General features: G+C 44.7%; 1 protein-coding gene and 1 non-coding gene across 2 annotated transcripts in view; both read left to right on the top strand.

Annotated features, from left to right (window-relative positions):
- ITPK1 (inositol-tetrakisphosphate 1-kinase) overlaps window positions 1-16,889 on the top strand; it is a 277,367-nt gene that overhangs the window by 165,651 nt on the left and 94,827 nt on the right. The window lies entirely within an intron of this gene.
- On the top strand, window positions 1,748-1,886 carry LOC119938468. Its single transcript, XR_005454440.1, has one exon. It is a non-coding gene; the product is annotated as a small nucleolar RNA SNORA7 (small nucleolar RNA).

The following is a 16,889-nucleotide window of genomic DNA, read 5'->3' on the forward strand; positions in this document are numbered from 1 at the left end:
CAAACTTGCCTCCAGATATGAAGGCAGCAGGTCTCTTGGCTTAATAGTAGGTAGGTCTGGTCTAAAGGCAAGCAGCGTGGCTTAGTGGAAAGAGCCCAGGCTTGGGAGTCAGAGGCTGTGGGTTCTAATCCAGGCTCCGCCACTTATCAGCTGTGTGACTTTGGTCAAGCCACTTAACTTCTCTGTCCTCAGTTACCTCATCCGTAAAAAGGGGATTAAGTCTGTGAGCCCCACATGGGACAACCTGATTACCTTGTATCTACCCCAGAGCTTAGAACAGTGCTTGGCACACAGTAAGTGCTTAACAAATACCATTATTATTCTTCTAGACTGTGTGCCCGTTGTTGGACAGGGATTGTCTCTTTCCGTTGCCAAATTGTACTTTCCAAGTGCTTAGTACAGTGCTCTGCACACAGGAAGTGCCCAATAAATACGATTGAATGAAAGGGCAAAAGACCAGATCAGATGACATCTAGCAATGGCTTCCACACTCGAGTTGTCGGTAGTTTGCTGTTTCATTTCAGGGTGGGAGATTTTGTGACGGTATCAAATCACAACAACTGGTTAAAGCTATTTAATTTCATTGTCTCAAGCATATGTGGGAGACTAGCCTTTCACTGATTTGTTTTCATTTCTACTTTGGATCACTGGATGGATTCTGATTCCAGTGGGCTTCTGGTAAATAGTGAAAAGTAGACTGCTTGTTTTTGATAGGCCACTTGGCCCTCACCTAGATGGGTGAGATTAAAAAGCTTTCGAGATGAATTGATGCAGATAGTGGGCCAACCTTGAATGATTGATTGTCTAGTTAAGTACAATACTGTGTTCTCCCAGTGAGTGCTCATACATAATTGTTGATAAACTGAAATATAACACTGAATTGATTTTAGTCCAACAGGAAATGTTCCAAGGGTTTGCTGTGCATTCACCTAATATTCTCATTATCATGCTTGTCACTAGGCACTTAGATTTTTCTTTTTTGAGAAGAAAGGTCAGAAGTCATGAGTTCTTGGATCACTTTCCTGTTTCATGAGGGTTGTTGAAGGGATTACTCATTTAGAGTATCAAGTCGACTCTCTTATTCTCTCCCAAGCACCTAGTACAGTGCTTGGCACATGGTGAGTGTTCAGTAAATACAATTGATTGATTGATTGAGGCACTCACTTGAACTTACTCTTGAACCGTTTGTAAGAGCCAAGAAGCTTGTCCTTTATGTTGGCAGGCTGGAGGTAGGGGTAAATTCCTGGTCTGTCACAACCCATTTGGTCCATTTTCAATGCATGGGTTCTGTCTGTCTTCCATCACTACCTATTTCCGTGTGGCAGCAGTGGGAAAAGAGAGACAAGCAGGCCCTTGCCTTGGTGGCAGCAGGGGTGAAAATGTTTCAGTAAAGGAAGAATCTGTTTTCCGTGGGACTGAGGGAATGTACTTTGCAGCCAAACTCCCAGGTCTTTGGCTCAACCTTTAGTAGTAGTTGTAATAGTATTTAGTAAATGTTGACTGAAAGCAGAGCACTGCATTAAGCACTGGAAAGAATAGTATTTATTGAGCATTTACTGTGTGCAGAGTGTTGTATTAAACGCTAAGAAGAGTACAGTGTAACAGAATTGGTAAATGTGATCCCTGTCCCACAGGGAAATTACAGTCAACTAAGGGAGATAGATGTTTAAGTAGATTAAGGATAGGGGAAGTAGTAGAGAGTATAATAATATTTGCTTAAGTATTCATTCAGTGGTATTTATTGAGCCCCCTCTCAGGACCGCATCTGGAGAGTTTCCAGTACTCTTACCAGTCTCAGCTACGGGAGGGAGAGTCGAGCAGAGGCATACCCATTCCATTCCTAGCTTGGGCAGTGGCTAGCCAGTGGAAGGCAATCTTCCACAAGTCAAATTCACCTGTGTTGGGAAGCAGCTCGAGGGCAGAGATTCAAGGTTACTGCACAGAAGAAGTCAGTGGTATACCACTTCCATATTTTTATCAAGCAGAAACTCTTCAACCTCGGCTTCAAGGCTGTCCATCACCTCGCCCCCTCCTACCTCACCTCCCTTCTCTCCTTCTCCAGCCCAGCCCGCACCCTCCGCTCCTCCGCCGCTAATCTCCTCACCGTACCTCGTTCTTGCCTGTCCCGCCATCGACCCCCGGCCCACGTCATCCCCCGGGCCTGGAATGCCCTCCCTCTGCCCATCCGCCAAGCTAGCTCTCTTCCTCCCTTCAGGGCCCTACTGAGAGCTCACCTCCTCCAGGAGGCCTTCCCAGACTGAACCCCTTCCTTCCTCTCTCCCTCGTCCCCCTTTCTATCCCCCCATCTTACCTCCTTCCCTTCCCCACAGCACCTGTGTATATATATATATATATATATATATATATATATATATATATGTTTGTACGTATTTATTACTCTATTTATTTATTTTACTTGTACATATCTATTCTATTTATTTTATTTTGTTAGTATGTTTGGTTTTGTTCTCTGTATCCCCCTTCTAGACTGTGAGCCCACTGTTGGGTAGGGACTGTCTCTATATGTTGCCACCTTGTACTTCCCAAGCGCTTAGTACAGTGCTCTGCACCCAGTAAGCACTCAGTAAATACAATTGATTGATTGATTGATTGATTACCAAGAAACTCTATGGCTAAACAACAGAACAGTTGCAGATGGAGGTGGGGCGTTCTGGGAGAGGTGTGTCCATGGCTCTCGCTAAGGGTCATAGATGACTCAACAGCATAAGATAAGACATTTATTGAGCACTTACTGTGTGCAGAGCACTGAACTAAGTCCTTGGGAGAGTACATTGCAGCAGAGTTGGTAGACATGTTCCCTGACCACAATGAGTATACAGTGTAGAGTGGGAGACAGACTTTAGTATAAATTGTGGATATGTACATAAGTGCCGTGGGGATAGTATGAGTGTCAAAGTTATTAAGGGGTACATAGTCAAGTGCATAGTCAGTGTGTGGAGGGGTGGATGGGGAAATAAGGAGCTTAGTCTGTAATGGCGTCTTTTTTAATGATATTTGTTAAGTGCTGTTCTAAGTGCTGGGCAAGATACAAATTATTAGATGGAACACAGTTCATGTTCCACATGGGGTCCACAGTCTAAGAATTGAATCCTCATTTTACAGTTGAGGAAACTGAGGAACAAAGAATATGACTTGCCCAAGATCATACAAAGGGCTAGTGGCAGAGCCGGGATTAGAACCCTAGCCTTCTTGGACATGTTGTTTTAGGAGGGAGGGTTGTGAAGGTGGGGAGAGTGGTGGACTGTCATGTATGAAGCGGGAGGGAGTTCCTGGCCTGAGGGAGACTGTAGGCAACGGTTCCGCAGTGAGATAGACAAGAGGTAACAGTGATGGTAAGGAGTTTCTGTTTGATGCGGAGGCGGATGGACACCCATCGGAGATTTTTGAAGATTGGGGAAATGTGAACTGAGCAGCTTTTCAGGAAAATGATCCAAGCAGCAGAGTGAAATGTGGATTGGAGAAGGGAGAGACAAGAGGCAGGGAATTCAGCAAGTATTAGACACAGTCCCTGTCCTGGTCCCTATTGCTCGATGGGCTCACAATCTAAGAAAGTCCTTCCAAGCTTCGGTTGGGCTTTGGGAGCTCTCCCCTGGAAGTTGTGCTTTAAAGGATCCTTATTGTGTACCTTTGCAGGGAAAAAATTGGGAAACAGACCTTCTGTATCTCTCAAAGGGGGCAATGTCGGTCTCATCTGTTCTTCAATGTAGGAATCCCTTTTATGGTGCCGGAAACCCACTTTAAAAAGCTGTAATTACATATCGATGCCAGGAAAATAGTAGGAAAGCCTAGTATATTATATCAAAGGATCAGTCTGTTTCCACCTTGGGTTTGTATATATATATATCTACATATAAACACAGAGCCCAATTGTAAAACCATTTAAAGTGCTTGAGAGCCTTGCATTCTGTGTGTGAAATTACAGTACTGTCTTGGTATAGCAAACCTTCGCTCTTTCTTCCACCTCCTCTGCTATTCCTGGCGGTCTTAAATATACATTGTAAACTACTCAAATTATGCTTTAAATTCCATTATACAATTTAAAGCAACCCAAGTGACACAGTTTTTGTGGCTTTGCTGGATGGTCTTCTGGCATTGTTATTATCCTACGCAAGGCTAAGTCAGTTCCCTGTTTTTCTCTATTCCAGGACCATGAGGTGGGTGTGGGGAGTGGAAGTGAGGCGGGTCTCCTTTCATGCAAACTAAGGAAATGTCCCTGTGCAAGATTGCCTGTTTCTTAGCAGACCGGGAAGGAGAGTTCCATGGAAAAGCAGACTAATAAAGACTTTCTCTGTAGAGGATGGAGGGAAGTAACAGGATAGACTGTGAGGTCATTGTGGGCAGTAAATGTATCTACCAACTCTGTTATAGTGTGCTCTCCCAAGTGCGTAGTACAGTGCTCTGAACTCAGTAAGCGCTCAATAAATGTGATTGATCGATGAGCTCTAGAAAAGAAGACTGTGTGGACTAGTGGATAGTGGGAGTCCAAAGGACCTGGGTTCCGATCCCAGCTCTGCCACTTGTCTGCTGTGTGACTTTGGGCAAGTCACCTCACTTCTCTGTTACCTGAGTTACCGCATCTGTAAAGTGGGGATTAAGACTGCAAGCCCCATGTGGGGCAGGGACTGTGTCCAGCCCAATCACCTTGTATCTACCCCAGCTCTTAGTACGGTGCCTGGCATATAGTAAGCGCTTTAACAAATACCAGAATTATTATGCAGGCATATGATAATGAGTGCTCATCAAAGATCTGAGGAGTCAACAGGTGTTAACTGAGTGTCCAAGGGTATCTATTTAGTGCACTGTGCTGGGCACTTGGATGACAGAGTGAAGCCTACCTTCCAGGAGTGTATGATCTAATTGAGGAGACACGTGGCAGGGGTGGTTGGGGATAAATGAGAAAATTGATGTGCAGGCACATTGAAAAAATAAAAACTGCTTTACCAAACCAAGATACTATTATTAATCATCATACATCTAATTGATGGAATAGTCTCAGGGCCATGGAGTGGCTGCAGAAAGTCCAGTAGCTCCAAGTCTGGGGGAAGAGAGAGGAGGAGGAGGAGGAGGAGCAAAGTCAATTTAACATTCGGCCCCTGTCTAGAAATAGCTAATAGGGGGTACTTAATTCCCAGCAGTTACTGGGAAGTTAAGCTCTTTCTCATCCTTCCCAGTTTTTTTTTTTAATTGAGAGGCTCTAGGTTCTTTAGGACCCCACCAGATATTCCTTTGAAGAAATTTCTAAATTGCCAGAGAAAAGGTAAACCCAGCACAGTTTTTTCACCCCTTCCCTGGTCTGAGATAAGAATTCTTTACTGGTCTGAAACAAGAATTCTTTATTCTCATGTCTGTCCCGAAAATAATTCGGATGACCCACCCCAAACTCCGGCTTGTGTTCCTCCCTATGGAATGTAAGCTCCTTGTAGGCAGGGACAGTGCCTGCCAACTCTATTATATTGTACTATTCCAAGTGCTGAGTACAATGCTCTGAATACAGTAAGCACTCAGTAACAGCAATTGATTGATTGATCCTACACCTTCTCTGTTAAAGAGCTCTGACCCATGTTTGGGGTGCAGGTAAGCCCCTCAGGAGTATGGTGTCCCCAAGGCATTACTGTGTGGTTCCCAGACCCCAAAAGTATGGGCTTCTCCTTACCCACTGGCTCAGTGACTGACTGGACCTTAAGTATGAACCCAGATTTGAGTTTCTCCTTACAGTTGGTTGCAGTAAGCAACCAACTATCTGCTTGTAAAAGATCCTAAGTAGTGCCATTATTGGGTTAGATTGGCTCTCTCTGAACTAGTAATCTGTCTCTAACGTGGGACACAGTATCAATCCATCCATCAGTAGTATTTGAGTGCTTACCCTGCAGAGCACTGTAATAAGCATTTAGGAGAGTACAGTTCAACAGGAATGGTGGACACATTCCCTGCCCACAAGGGGCTTCCAGTCTCTCCCTCCACACATCTGTCAAGCTAGCTCTCTTTCTCCCTTCGAAGCCCTACTGAGAGCTCACCTCCTCCAGGAGGCCTTCCCAGACTAAGCCCCCTTTTTCCTCTCCTCCTCCCCATCCCCCCCCCCCAGCCCTACCTCATTCCCCTCCTCACAGCACTTCTGTATATATTTGTACAGAATTATTACTCTATTTATTTTACTTGTAACGTACTTACTATTATATTTATTTTGTTAATGATGTACATATAGCTTTAATTGTATTTGTTCTATTTTGACACCCATCTGTTTTGTTTTGTTGTCTGTCACCCCCCTTCTAGACTGTGAGCCCGTTGTTGGGTAGCAACCGTTTCTATATGTTGCCGACTTGTACTTCCCAAGTGCTTAGTCCAGTGCTCTGCACACAGTAAGTGCTCAATAAATATGATTGAATGAATGAATATTAAAATAAATTTTAAATAGGAGAAATGGCAGAGTATAGTGTAAATCAATCACTCGGTGGTATTCGAGTGCTTAGCACGGGCTTGGGAAAATGCCGTACAGCAGAGTTGGTAGACATATTCCCTGCTCACAAGGGCCTTACAGTCCAGAGGGGGAGACAGACATTAATACAAGTAAATACATGGCAGATATGTAAATAAATGCAGTGGGGCTGAGTGTGGGGTGAATATCAAGGACACAAAGGGTACTGATCCAAGTGTGCAGATGGTGCAAAAAAGAGAGGGAGTTGTGAAAAGGAGGGCTTAATCAGGGAGGGCATCTGACCATAATAAGGCTCTGAAGGTGGGGAGAGTGGAGGTCTGGCGTATTTGGGGGCTGAGGGTGGGTTGAGTATCAAAGTGCTTAATTGGTTCACACCCAAGAACATAGGCCGTTCTGTAGGGCAGGCAAATAGGGTGAGGATCGTTGGAAAGACTGTGTTGGCTTCATGTGATGCTTTACCCTCCTAAATAGCCCATCCTAACGGTGAGTGGCAGGCAATCTGCTACAAGTCAAAACTCACCCGTGCTGGACAGCAGTGGCATGGGAGAGAGCCAAGGGTGGAGACTCAAGTTTACTACGCTGAAGGAGGCAATGGTAAACCACTTCATATTTTTACCAGGAAAACTCTTTGGATACACTACCAGATGATTGCAGATGGAGGTGGGGCATTCTCGGAGAGATTTGTCCTTGGCATTGCTATGGTTTGGAGGTGACTCGATAGCAAAAGACAAGAACGGTTAGGACTGAACCATCTGACATCCCTGACTTTCCCTGTAGTAATCCCTCAAAGACCACTCGCCTGTGAATTTGTCCAAATCGTCTTTGAATCTACCAGTATTTTTGGCCTGCACAGTTTCCTGTGGTGTTGGATTCCATATGTTCACCACCTGCTGTATGAAGAACGGTTTCCTTTAATTAGCTACCACCTTCAAGCTTTCTGGGGTTGGAGGATTAAGTGAACAGCAATTCTGTGTTTGCTCCGGCCATATCCACCATGATTTTTAGAGACTTCAGTCATGTTCTCTCTAGGTCTTTGTCTTTCCCAACTGATAAGTCCTAAAGTTTTTCCATCTATTCTTAACCAGAAGCTTCTCCACTTTCTCGATTCCCGTGGTTGCCCTTCGTTCTGTTCTTTTCCAGCTCTGTTATGCCCTTCTTAAAGTATGGCCCTGTGACCTGTACACAGTATTACAGATTTGGGCTTACCATGGTTTTCTGGTGTGGCAGAATTATGCCTTTTGTTATGTTTTCTCTTGTCCGTTCAGGCCAAACACAGGAAAGGTCTGGAGGGGAAAAATAAGGAAGCCTCCCCTGGATTTGACTCATCAGGCAGAAAGGCAGCAGCTCAGAGAATCCTCAGGCACGCCTGAACGTATTTCGGTGCAGCAATGACAGGTGTGGCTTCGGTCTGGGAAGTCAGTGCGGAGTTTAGGCATACCTCTTTTGGGGGCATGGAGTGCTGTGGATTATCTTTCTGCCTTGTGAGCCCGTTTGGAGCCAGGTTTAAGAAAGGTCTTTTCCTAGACCAGCCCTTGGGACTTGGTGTTTATGCTGAAGAAAAATCACCCAAGTATTTTTGTCATCCTATTCCGATCTGACACATATCTGTCTCAAGAAATAGATTTTTTTTTCCCACAGCCTCCTAAAATGGTTCTATAGCCATGGCAAAGAACAAGCTTAATTAAGGTGGTGGCTTAGTGCTTAAGCTTCTGTGGAATGTGTTTATCTGTTGGATTTTCTTACCGGAAAGTAGTTTCCCCTCAATACGGTATTGATATATTTAGCTCTTCTGACCTCATGAATTTTTCTCTTGTAACAAACATTTTCTCTCTTGGTTGGAGTGAGGCCTTCCGGGAGAGTTTCCCCATGGGCGAAGGGGGAGATGGCATTAGTAGCAGGCCTGGCAAAGCTGACAAAGATGCTTCTTGCTCTGCTTGGGTTCCCAGCTGTGAATCTGGAGAGGAACCCAGGGTCATCGTGATCTTGGAGGGAAGAGAGGCAGGAAGAGCAGAAGGAAGTCAGCACTGCAGTTCAGAAGCAGTGTGGCCTAGTGAATGGAGCATGGTCCTGAGATTCAGAAGGACCTAGGTTCTAATCCCAGCTCCACCACTTGTCTGCTTTGTGACCTTGGACAAGTCACTTGACTTCCCTGTGCCTTACTTACCTCATCTGTAAAATGGATATTAAGACTGGGAGCCCTATGTGGGACAGGGACTGTGTCTGATTATATTGTATGTACCCCAGAGCATAAGACAGTGCCTGGTACATAAAAAGCACTTAACAAATACCATCTGTGTGTATGATCACACCCTGTGAGCATGTAGAAGTGTAACAATAATAATAATAATAATAGTATTTGTTGATCACTATGTGCCAAGCACTGTTCTAAGTGTTGGGGTAGATATAGGGTAATAATGATAATAATAATAATAATAATAATAATAATAATAATAATAATAATAATAGTGGCATGTATTAAGCACTTACTATGTGCAAAGCACTGTTCTAAGCACTGTGGAGTTTACAAGGTGATCGGGTTGTCCCACATGGGGTTCACAGTCTTAATCCCCATTTTACAGATGAGGGAACTGAGGCACAGAGAAGTTAAGTGACTTGCCCAAAGTCACACAGCTGACGAGGCAGAGCCGGGATTTGAACTGAAGACCTCTGACTCCAAAGCCCGTGCTCTTTCCACTGAGGCATGCTGCATCTCAGTGTACAGTTCAGGGACAACAAAACTAGGTAGAAAGAAAGAGGTGCAGGTTCTGTAGAAGCACCCAGCTGCTGACCATACTACTGAGGGAAGCCCTTAAGCCTGGAGTACAGCTATCACTTTGCCTGGCTTGCTGAAGGAAGAGTAATGAACCCAGCCCTCTCTCTGACCCAGGGAGGAGTGGATTGTTGAAGTCAGTGGTGATCATTTCTGTGGATCTAAAGAAGGTGGATGGAGAATGCACCAACTCATTCATTCATTCAGTCGTATTAATTGAGTGCTTACTGTGTGCAGATTGGATTCTTAGCTTTCCTGAGATCCTTAGCACTTCCTGATATTATCTGTAAACATGAACCCATCAAATCCCTCATGAGCCTTCTAGTTATCCCTTTCAACTTTTAATAACAATAATAATAATAATTGTGGTATTTGTTAAGTGCTTATTTCAACAGCGTAGTTCAGTGGAAAGAGCCTGGGCTTTGGAGTCAGAGGTCATGGGTTCAAATCCCCACTCTGCCACTTGTCAGCTGTGTGACTTTGGGCAAGTCAGTTCACTTCTCTGTGCCTCAGTTACCTCATCTGTAAAATGGGGGTTAAGACTGTGAGCCCCCTGTGGGACAACCTGATCGCCTTGTAACCTCTCCATCAGTTAGAACAGTGCTTTGTACATAATAAGTGCTTAATAAATGCCATTATTATTGTTATTATTATTATTATTATTATTATTACTATGTGCCGGGCACTGCACTAAGCACTGGGGTGGATAGAAGCAAACCAGGTAGGACACAGTCTTAGGCTCCAAATCTTAATCCCCATTTTCAAGATGAGGTAACTGAGTCACAGAGAAGTGAAGTGACTTGCCCAAGGCCACACAGCAGACAAGTGGCGGAGCTGGCATTTAGAACCCGTGGCCTTCCGATTCCCAGACCCAGAGTCTATCCACTACACTGTGCTTTTTCTCCCCAGTGGTAATCAAGCCCGGGCTTGAATTCCTGCCTCCAGGAGATGTGATTGTTTTCGAATGAGATCAGGATTCTAGACAGTCCAGGAGGTACTGGAGGAATGAAAAACCTTTCAAGTATATTTTGTCCTTCTAATGCCCTGATGAGTCTGTTCAGTTCAGCAAGGGGTCCCAAGACTTGAGGGGTGTGTCCCATAATAAAAGCTCACCTATCCTAATATGGCAATGAGCAATAAATGGATAAATCATAAATAACTACTGATGAATGTTGTAGATGTCAACTGAAAACAAATGGATCTTGGGTCTGTATACATCGGGATGTTGAAAATGGCAGTGAGCAATAAATGGATAAATCATGAATAACTGCTGATGAATGTTGTAGATGTCAACTGAAAACAAATGGATCCTGGGTCTGTATACATTGGAATGTTGTATTATTCATTGCTGCTTGATGACAAGTGGATGTCGGCCATGTGTGGTCGGCCATGACATATTCCACCTATTAAATCACCCTCCTCAATATAATCTGGGGACCCCAGTTCCTCCCATTCTCTCCTGCTGACTCTCTGTGAAGGAAGCATTCAGGGGGGCTACAAGGCCAGGGTCCTCTGGAAAGTGCTTTAGGTTGCTGAGTTTTAGCTGGCAAGAAATCCCCATGTAACCGATAGAGGTTCTAGAGACATTCAAGGAGCTGCGGAGATGACACTCACTAAGCAGAAGTGCCTAGCTGCCTGTTACACCTCCCTTCCTTCCCTCAGACCTTTTCCCCCATTCATACTGTGTGCAAGTACAGTACTACTGACCTCTCCCCTGCTTTCCAGAGTTCAGGCTGCCCTTTGTTTGCCCCCAATCTTTTGAAATCCCTGTGGTTTTTCTCCAGGTTCTCCCCCCTGCACCCTCATTGTTCTCTTATCATTTGAAGCTGAAGGATCTCTCTGACTAACAGCTGCTGCTGCCCATTAATTGTAGAGAAGAGTTAATATTTTCCCAGACTTCACCTCCCACCTGCCTCACCCTTCTGCAGTTTCCCTTTTCTTCTCTCTGTGCCAGTGCTGGAATGCCCTCCCTCTTCTTATCCCACAGATTCTTATCCCACTCTCCCCCACTGCAAAGCCTTATTAAGGGCACATCTCCTTCAAGAGGCCGTCCCTGTCTAAGCCCTCTTTTCCTTTTCTTCAACTCCTTTATGGGTCACCCTGACTTGCTGTCTTTATTCATCCCTCCTCCCAGCCACACAGCACTTATGTACATATCCATAATTTATTGATTATTATTATGGTCTGTCTCACCCTCTGGACTCACTGTGGGCAGGGAATGTGTCTGTTATATTGTACTCTCCCAAGCACTTAATACGGTACTCTGCACAAAGTAAGCGCTCAATAAATACAGTTGACTGAGAGAGGAAGGAGAGGAATTTAACAAATTCTAGCCACCTTTTACTGGGGCTGCTTTCCTTGGAAAAACCATTTCCTTCAAACTCTCTGTCCCACCCTGTCTCTCTAGAAACGTGAGGTGTCTACCACAAAATACTTCCTTGGGGAATGAGCATGAGACAGCATTCATTTATACATTCAGTTGTATTAATTGAGTGCTTACTGTGTGCAAAGCACTGTACTAAGCGTTTGGGAGAGCATAGTGTAACAACAAGTAGACGCGTTCCTGCCCACAATGAGCTCAGCAGTCCTTTTCTCCTGCTGAAAGAGAGGTGGTTTGTGACAGGCCATTTAAAAAAAAAATTAAATAGAAGAGCATGTCACTACAATAAGGGATTCTACCAGAAAGTTCAAGACTTTTGTTTCCTAAGAAGACGTAGACAGCAAGTTACATGTTAATTCTGGGTTGGATTGTAGTTTAGACATGGGAGGCCAATGGGAGGCCTGTAGAGATGATTACGACCCATCCAGATTGGAGACGCAGCGTGGTCTAGCAGAAATTGGAGAACCTGGGTTCTAATCCTACCCCTGCCAGTTGCTTGCTGTGTGATCTTGGACAAGTCACTCAACTTCTCTATGCCTCAGTTTCCTCAACTGTGAAATGGGAATTAGGTACCTGTTCTCCCTTCTACTTAGACTGTGAGCCCTGTGTGGGACAGGGACTGTGACCAACCTGATAAAGTTGTATCTGCCTCAGCTCTTAGAACAGGGCTGGACACATAGTAAGCACCCAACAAATACCATAGTAATAATCCAGAGAATTTGTTTCATGGGTCCCATGACTCCCCTATTCAGCAGCCCCTTGCAACCAGCGAATCTTTTCCCCACTATTTCCTGTCAAATGTGCTGCCATCTCATCCAAGAAATCTGCTGTCCTGGCTTAGGCAGAGCTTCCCTCCAATACCAAGTGGCAGTTCCAAACAGCAGATTATGAAAAGAGTGTAAGAATCTCGAAAGCTAAGATCGGCTCTTTACAGCATTTGGAAATTTTCCAAATACCTAGTACAGAACTCAATGCATAGCAGAGAATCAGTAAATTCTGTCGATAAGGACTCAAAAGGAACATACTCCATCCCAGTCCTCCTCAACCTCAGTTTTGTTCATCACTGGGGGCTGCCTCCTTCTTGAAACATTATCGTAGGCTTACTGACACTGTCCTCTCCTGGTTCTCCTCCCTTCTTTGGCCACTCCTTTTCCCTGCCTCCCACCTTCTCAAGGCTCAGTGCCGGGTCCCCTTTTATTCTCCCATTACACTTACTCCCTTGGAGAACTCATTCGCTCCCAAGACTTCAACTGTGATGTTTCCCTGGATGATTACCAAATCCCCCTTTCCAGGCCTGACCTTTCTCCTCCTCGGCAGTCTTGCGTCTCTACTTGAGCGTCCCACTAGCATCTCAAACTAAACATGTCCAGAATGGACTTCCTCATCTTGCCACCCAAACCCTGCCCCCTCCCTTCCGTCCCATCACTGTAGCATTGCCCATAACCTTAGCATTGTCTTCAACTCATGTCTCTCATTCACCCCACATATTCAATTCATTGCCAGATCACATCGGTTCAACCTTAGACAGCATTGCTGAAACCCACCCTTTCCTCTCCCCAAACTGTTATTATGGTTTTCCAGACACATATTGCATCCTGCCTTGACTTCTGCATCAGTTCCCTCACTGACCTCCCTGCCTCCTATTTCTCCCCAGTCCAGTCCATGCTTCATTCAGCTGCTTGGATCATTTTTCTGGAAAGAACATTCACTTCATAGCTCTCCACTCCTCAGAACCTTCCAGTGGTTGCCCATCCGCCTCAACATCAAACAGAAACTCTTTACCATTGACTTTAAAGCACGCAGTCAGCTTTCTTCTTTCTACCTTACCTCACTGATTTCCTCGTCTAACACCAGTCAGCTCACTGTTCCTCAAATCTTGTCTGTCTCACTGCTGACCCCTTGATCGTGTTCTTCCCTCTGACCTGGAGCTCCCTCCTCCTTCATAGTCAACAGACCATCATTCTCCCCACCTGCAAAGCCTTATTTAAATCACATCTCCTCCAAGGGGTCTGTCCCAAGTAGGCCCTCATTTCCCCTATTCCCTCTCCCTTCTTCATAATAATAATGATGGCATTTATTAAGCGCTTACTATGTGCAAAGCACTGTTCTAATCACTGGGGAGGTTACAAGGTGACCAGGTTGTCCCACGGGGGGCTCACAGTCTTCATCCCCATTTTACTGATGAGGGAACTGAGGCACAGAGAAGTTAAGTAACTTGCCCAAAGTCACACAGCTGACAATTGGTGGAGCAGGATTTGAACCCATGACCTCTGACTCCAGAGCCCATGCTCTTTTCCACTGAGCCACACTGCTGCTCTGTGCACTTATGCACCTTCTTCATCACCTGTGCACTTGGATCTTTCCCCTTTAAGCACTTCAATCAGTCAATCAATCACACTTATTGAGCACTTACTCTTTGTAGAACGCTATACTAAGCTCTTTGGAGGGTACAATATAACGAGTCAGTTGGACATGTTCCGTGCCCACAAAGAGCTTACAGTCTAGGGAGTAATCACTTGATAATCACCACACCCTCATCCCCACAGTACATAGCTTAAGTTATTTTAATGTTTCTTTTCCCCCTAGACCGTAAGCTCCGTAGGGGCAGAGAACATGTCTACCAACCCTAGTATCGTACTCTCCCAAGCGCTTAGTCGTGTGCTCTGCACATAGTAAGTGCTCTATAAATACCACCGATTGATTGCCTGATGCAGCCCTCCAGCCTCTAGAAATTGTCCCGAATTCTATAGTCTATTCCTTTCTATCAGATATAAAAGAACTTGAACCTAGAGTCTTTTGTCTAATAGCACAAAAATAAATGCCTGTTAGTAAAAACTAACGTAAAGTGTGATTTTTTTCCCATTTAAAATATCTTTACAGTGAGTCTTGCAGGATAAATAGCTCATCAGTTAATACATGAATGAAGTGGTGTACCTTCATGGCAATCAAATTCTGAATTTCACAACAAAATTGCTAGCAAGAACATGGATGTTGAGTAAACCATTTCAAGTTCCTAAAGACAGTTTAAAAATCTTTGTAACTCGCTCTCCCTTAGGGAAACACAAGGGAATATTGTTCTAATGTGAGCGCAAAGTGTTGTCTTGCTGGTTCAGTGGCTGACAGATCTTCTTGGGTGAAGTTTTGACTGGAACCAATTCCTGAAAATCTCCAGGAATTCCAACAGGAACAGTATGGGAAATCTGGAATTCAGGTATGAGCTGGGTTGGTTAAAAAATTGGAACTACTGATCTGTGATCTGAGGTTTCCGATGAAGAATTGGATAACTTCCACGGGCAGACATTCAGATCAGTATCAGCATTATTGATTGAGTGGTTTTGTGGTGTGCAGAGCACTGTACCTGGTACCTGAGAGAGTAGACAGAAATCGACAAATTTGCTGTTGTTAAAAGTGAAGAGACTAGACATTAATGAAAAATATAAGTGAATGAGTGGGTGTATAATTCAAGAGATAAGTAGAAGGAGTTTATGGGATGGCTTGACTGAGGTAATAGAAGGATTAATACAGGAATCAGTCAGTAGTATTTGAGTGCCTCCTGTGTGTAAAAGCACTGTTCTAAATGCTTGGCAGAGTCCATTCAAATAAGCAGACGCTATCGCCAGCCTCCAGGATCCAAGTTTAGCAGAATGTCTCCTGGAAGATGTGGTCCAGGATGGTTTCTCCGATTCATAAAAGAGAAGATAAGAGAAGCAGCGTGGCTCAGTGGAAAGAGCCCGGGCTTGGGAGTCAGAGGTCATGGGTTCTAATCCCTGCTCCGGCACTTGCCAGCTGTGTGACTTTGGGCAAGTCACTTAACTTCTCTATGCCTCAGTTACTTCATCTGTAAAATGGGGATTAAGACTATGAGCCCCATGTGGGACAACCTCATTACCTTGTATCCCCCCAGTGCTTAGAACAGTGCTTGGCACATAGTAAACGCTTAATAAATGCCATCATTATTTTTATTTTTATTATACATGTCCAGGAAGCCTAGCAGGCTCTTCAGAGATGGCCAGCTCCTCTCAGAAATGTGCTTTGTGTGCAATACTCCAGGCTGAGCCAGTTCAGCCTCACAGCTATCCAAGTTCCAGGCTGACTTTCTGGTTGGCTTTGTGGTCTGGGCCTGTGATTTTGCAGTGGTATATTTGCCCTCTGTTGTGGCTGGTGCAGACATGTGCTCAGTAAATGCAACTGAAGATTAGTTGTTTTCCTCCTTCCTGTGCCAGGTCTAAACCGTGCCCTCCCCATCTTTCCATCACTGTAGACTATACCACTGTCCTGTCTGTCTCACAAACCCGTAACCTTGATGTTGTCCTCCACTCATCTTTCTCATACAAATTTTATGTTCAGTCCGTCATCAAAATCCTGTCAGTTCTACCTTCACAGTATCTCTAAAGTCTGCCCTTTGCTCTCCATCCAAACTGCTACTATGTTGATTTAAGCACCTTTTTATGGTACTTGTTTAGTGCTATGTATCAAGCACAGTTCTAAGTGCTGGGGTAGATACAAGTTTAACAGATTGGACATATTCCTTGTCCCATGTGGGGCTCATAGTCTCAGTAGCGGGGAGTAGGGTTTCATCCCCATTTTACAGTTAAGGAAACTGAGGCACAGACAACAATAATAATGATGACATTTATTAAGTGCTTACTATGTGCAAAGCACTGTTCTAAGCACTGGGAAGGTTACAAGGTGATCAGGTTGTCCTGTGGGGGGTCTCACAGTCCTAATCCCCATTTTACAGATGAGGTAACTGAGGCCCAGAGAAGTTAAGTGACTTGCCCAAAGTCACACAGCTGACAGGTGGCGGAGCCGGGTTTTGAACCTCTGACTCCAAAGCCTGTGCTTTTTCCACTGAGCCACGCTGCTTCTCATCAAGTTAAGTGATTGCCCAAGGCCCATACAGCAAGCAGTTGATAGAGCTGGGATTAAAACCCAGGGCTTCTTACTTCCAGGCCCATGCTCTTTCCACTAGGCCATACTGCTTCCCTTCTCTTATCCTATTTTATGACAATAATAATAATTATTATTATTAAGCACTTACTATGTGCAAAGCACTGTTCTAAGCGCTGGGGAGGTTACAAGGTGATCAGGTTGCCCCACAGGGGGCTCACAGTCTTAATCCCCATTTTCCAGATGAGGGAACTGAGGCACAGAGAAGATAAGTGACTTGCCCAAAGTCACACAGCTGACAAGTGGCGGAGCCAGGATTTGAACCCATGACCTCTGACTCCAAAGCCCGGGCTCTTTCCACTGAGCCACGCTGCTTCTCACCTTGACTACTGCAC

This window comes from Tachyglossus aculeatus, chromosome 1 (genome assembly GCF_015852505.1).
Source record: "Tachyglossus aculeatus isolate mTacAcu1 chromosome 1, mTacAcu1.pri, whole genome shotgun sequence".
Classification (NCBI taxonomy): Eukaryota; Metazoa; Chordata; class Mammalia; order Monotremata; family Tachyglossidae; genus Tachyglossus; species Tachyglossus aculeatus.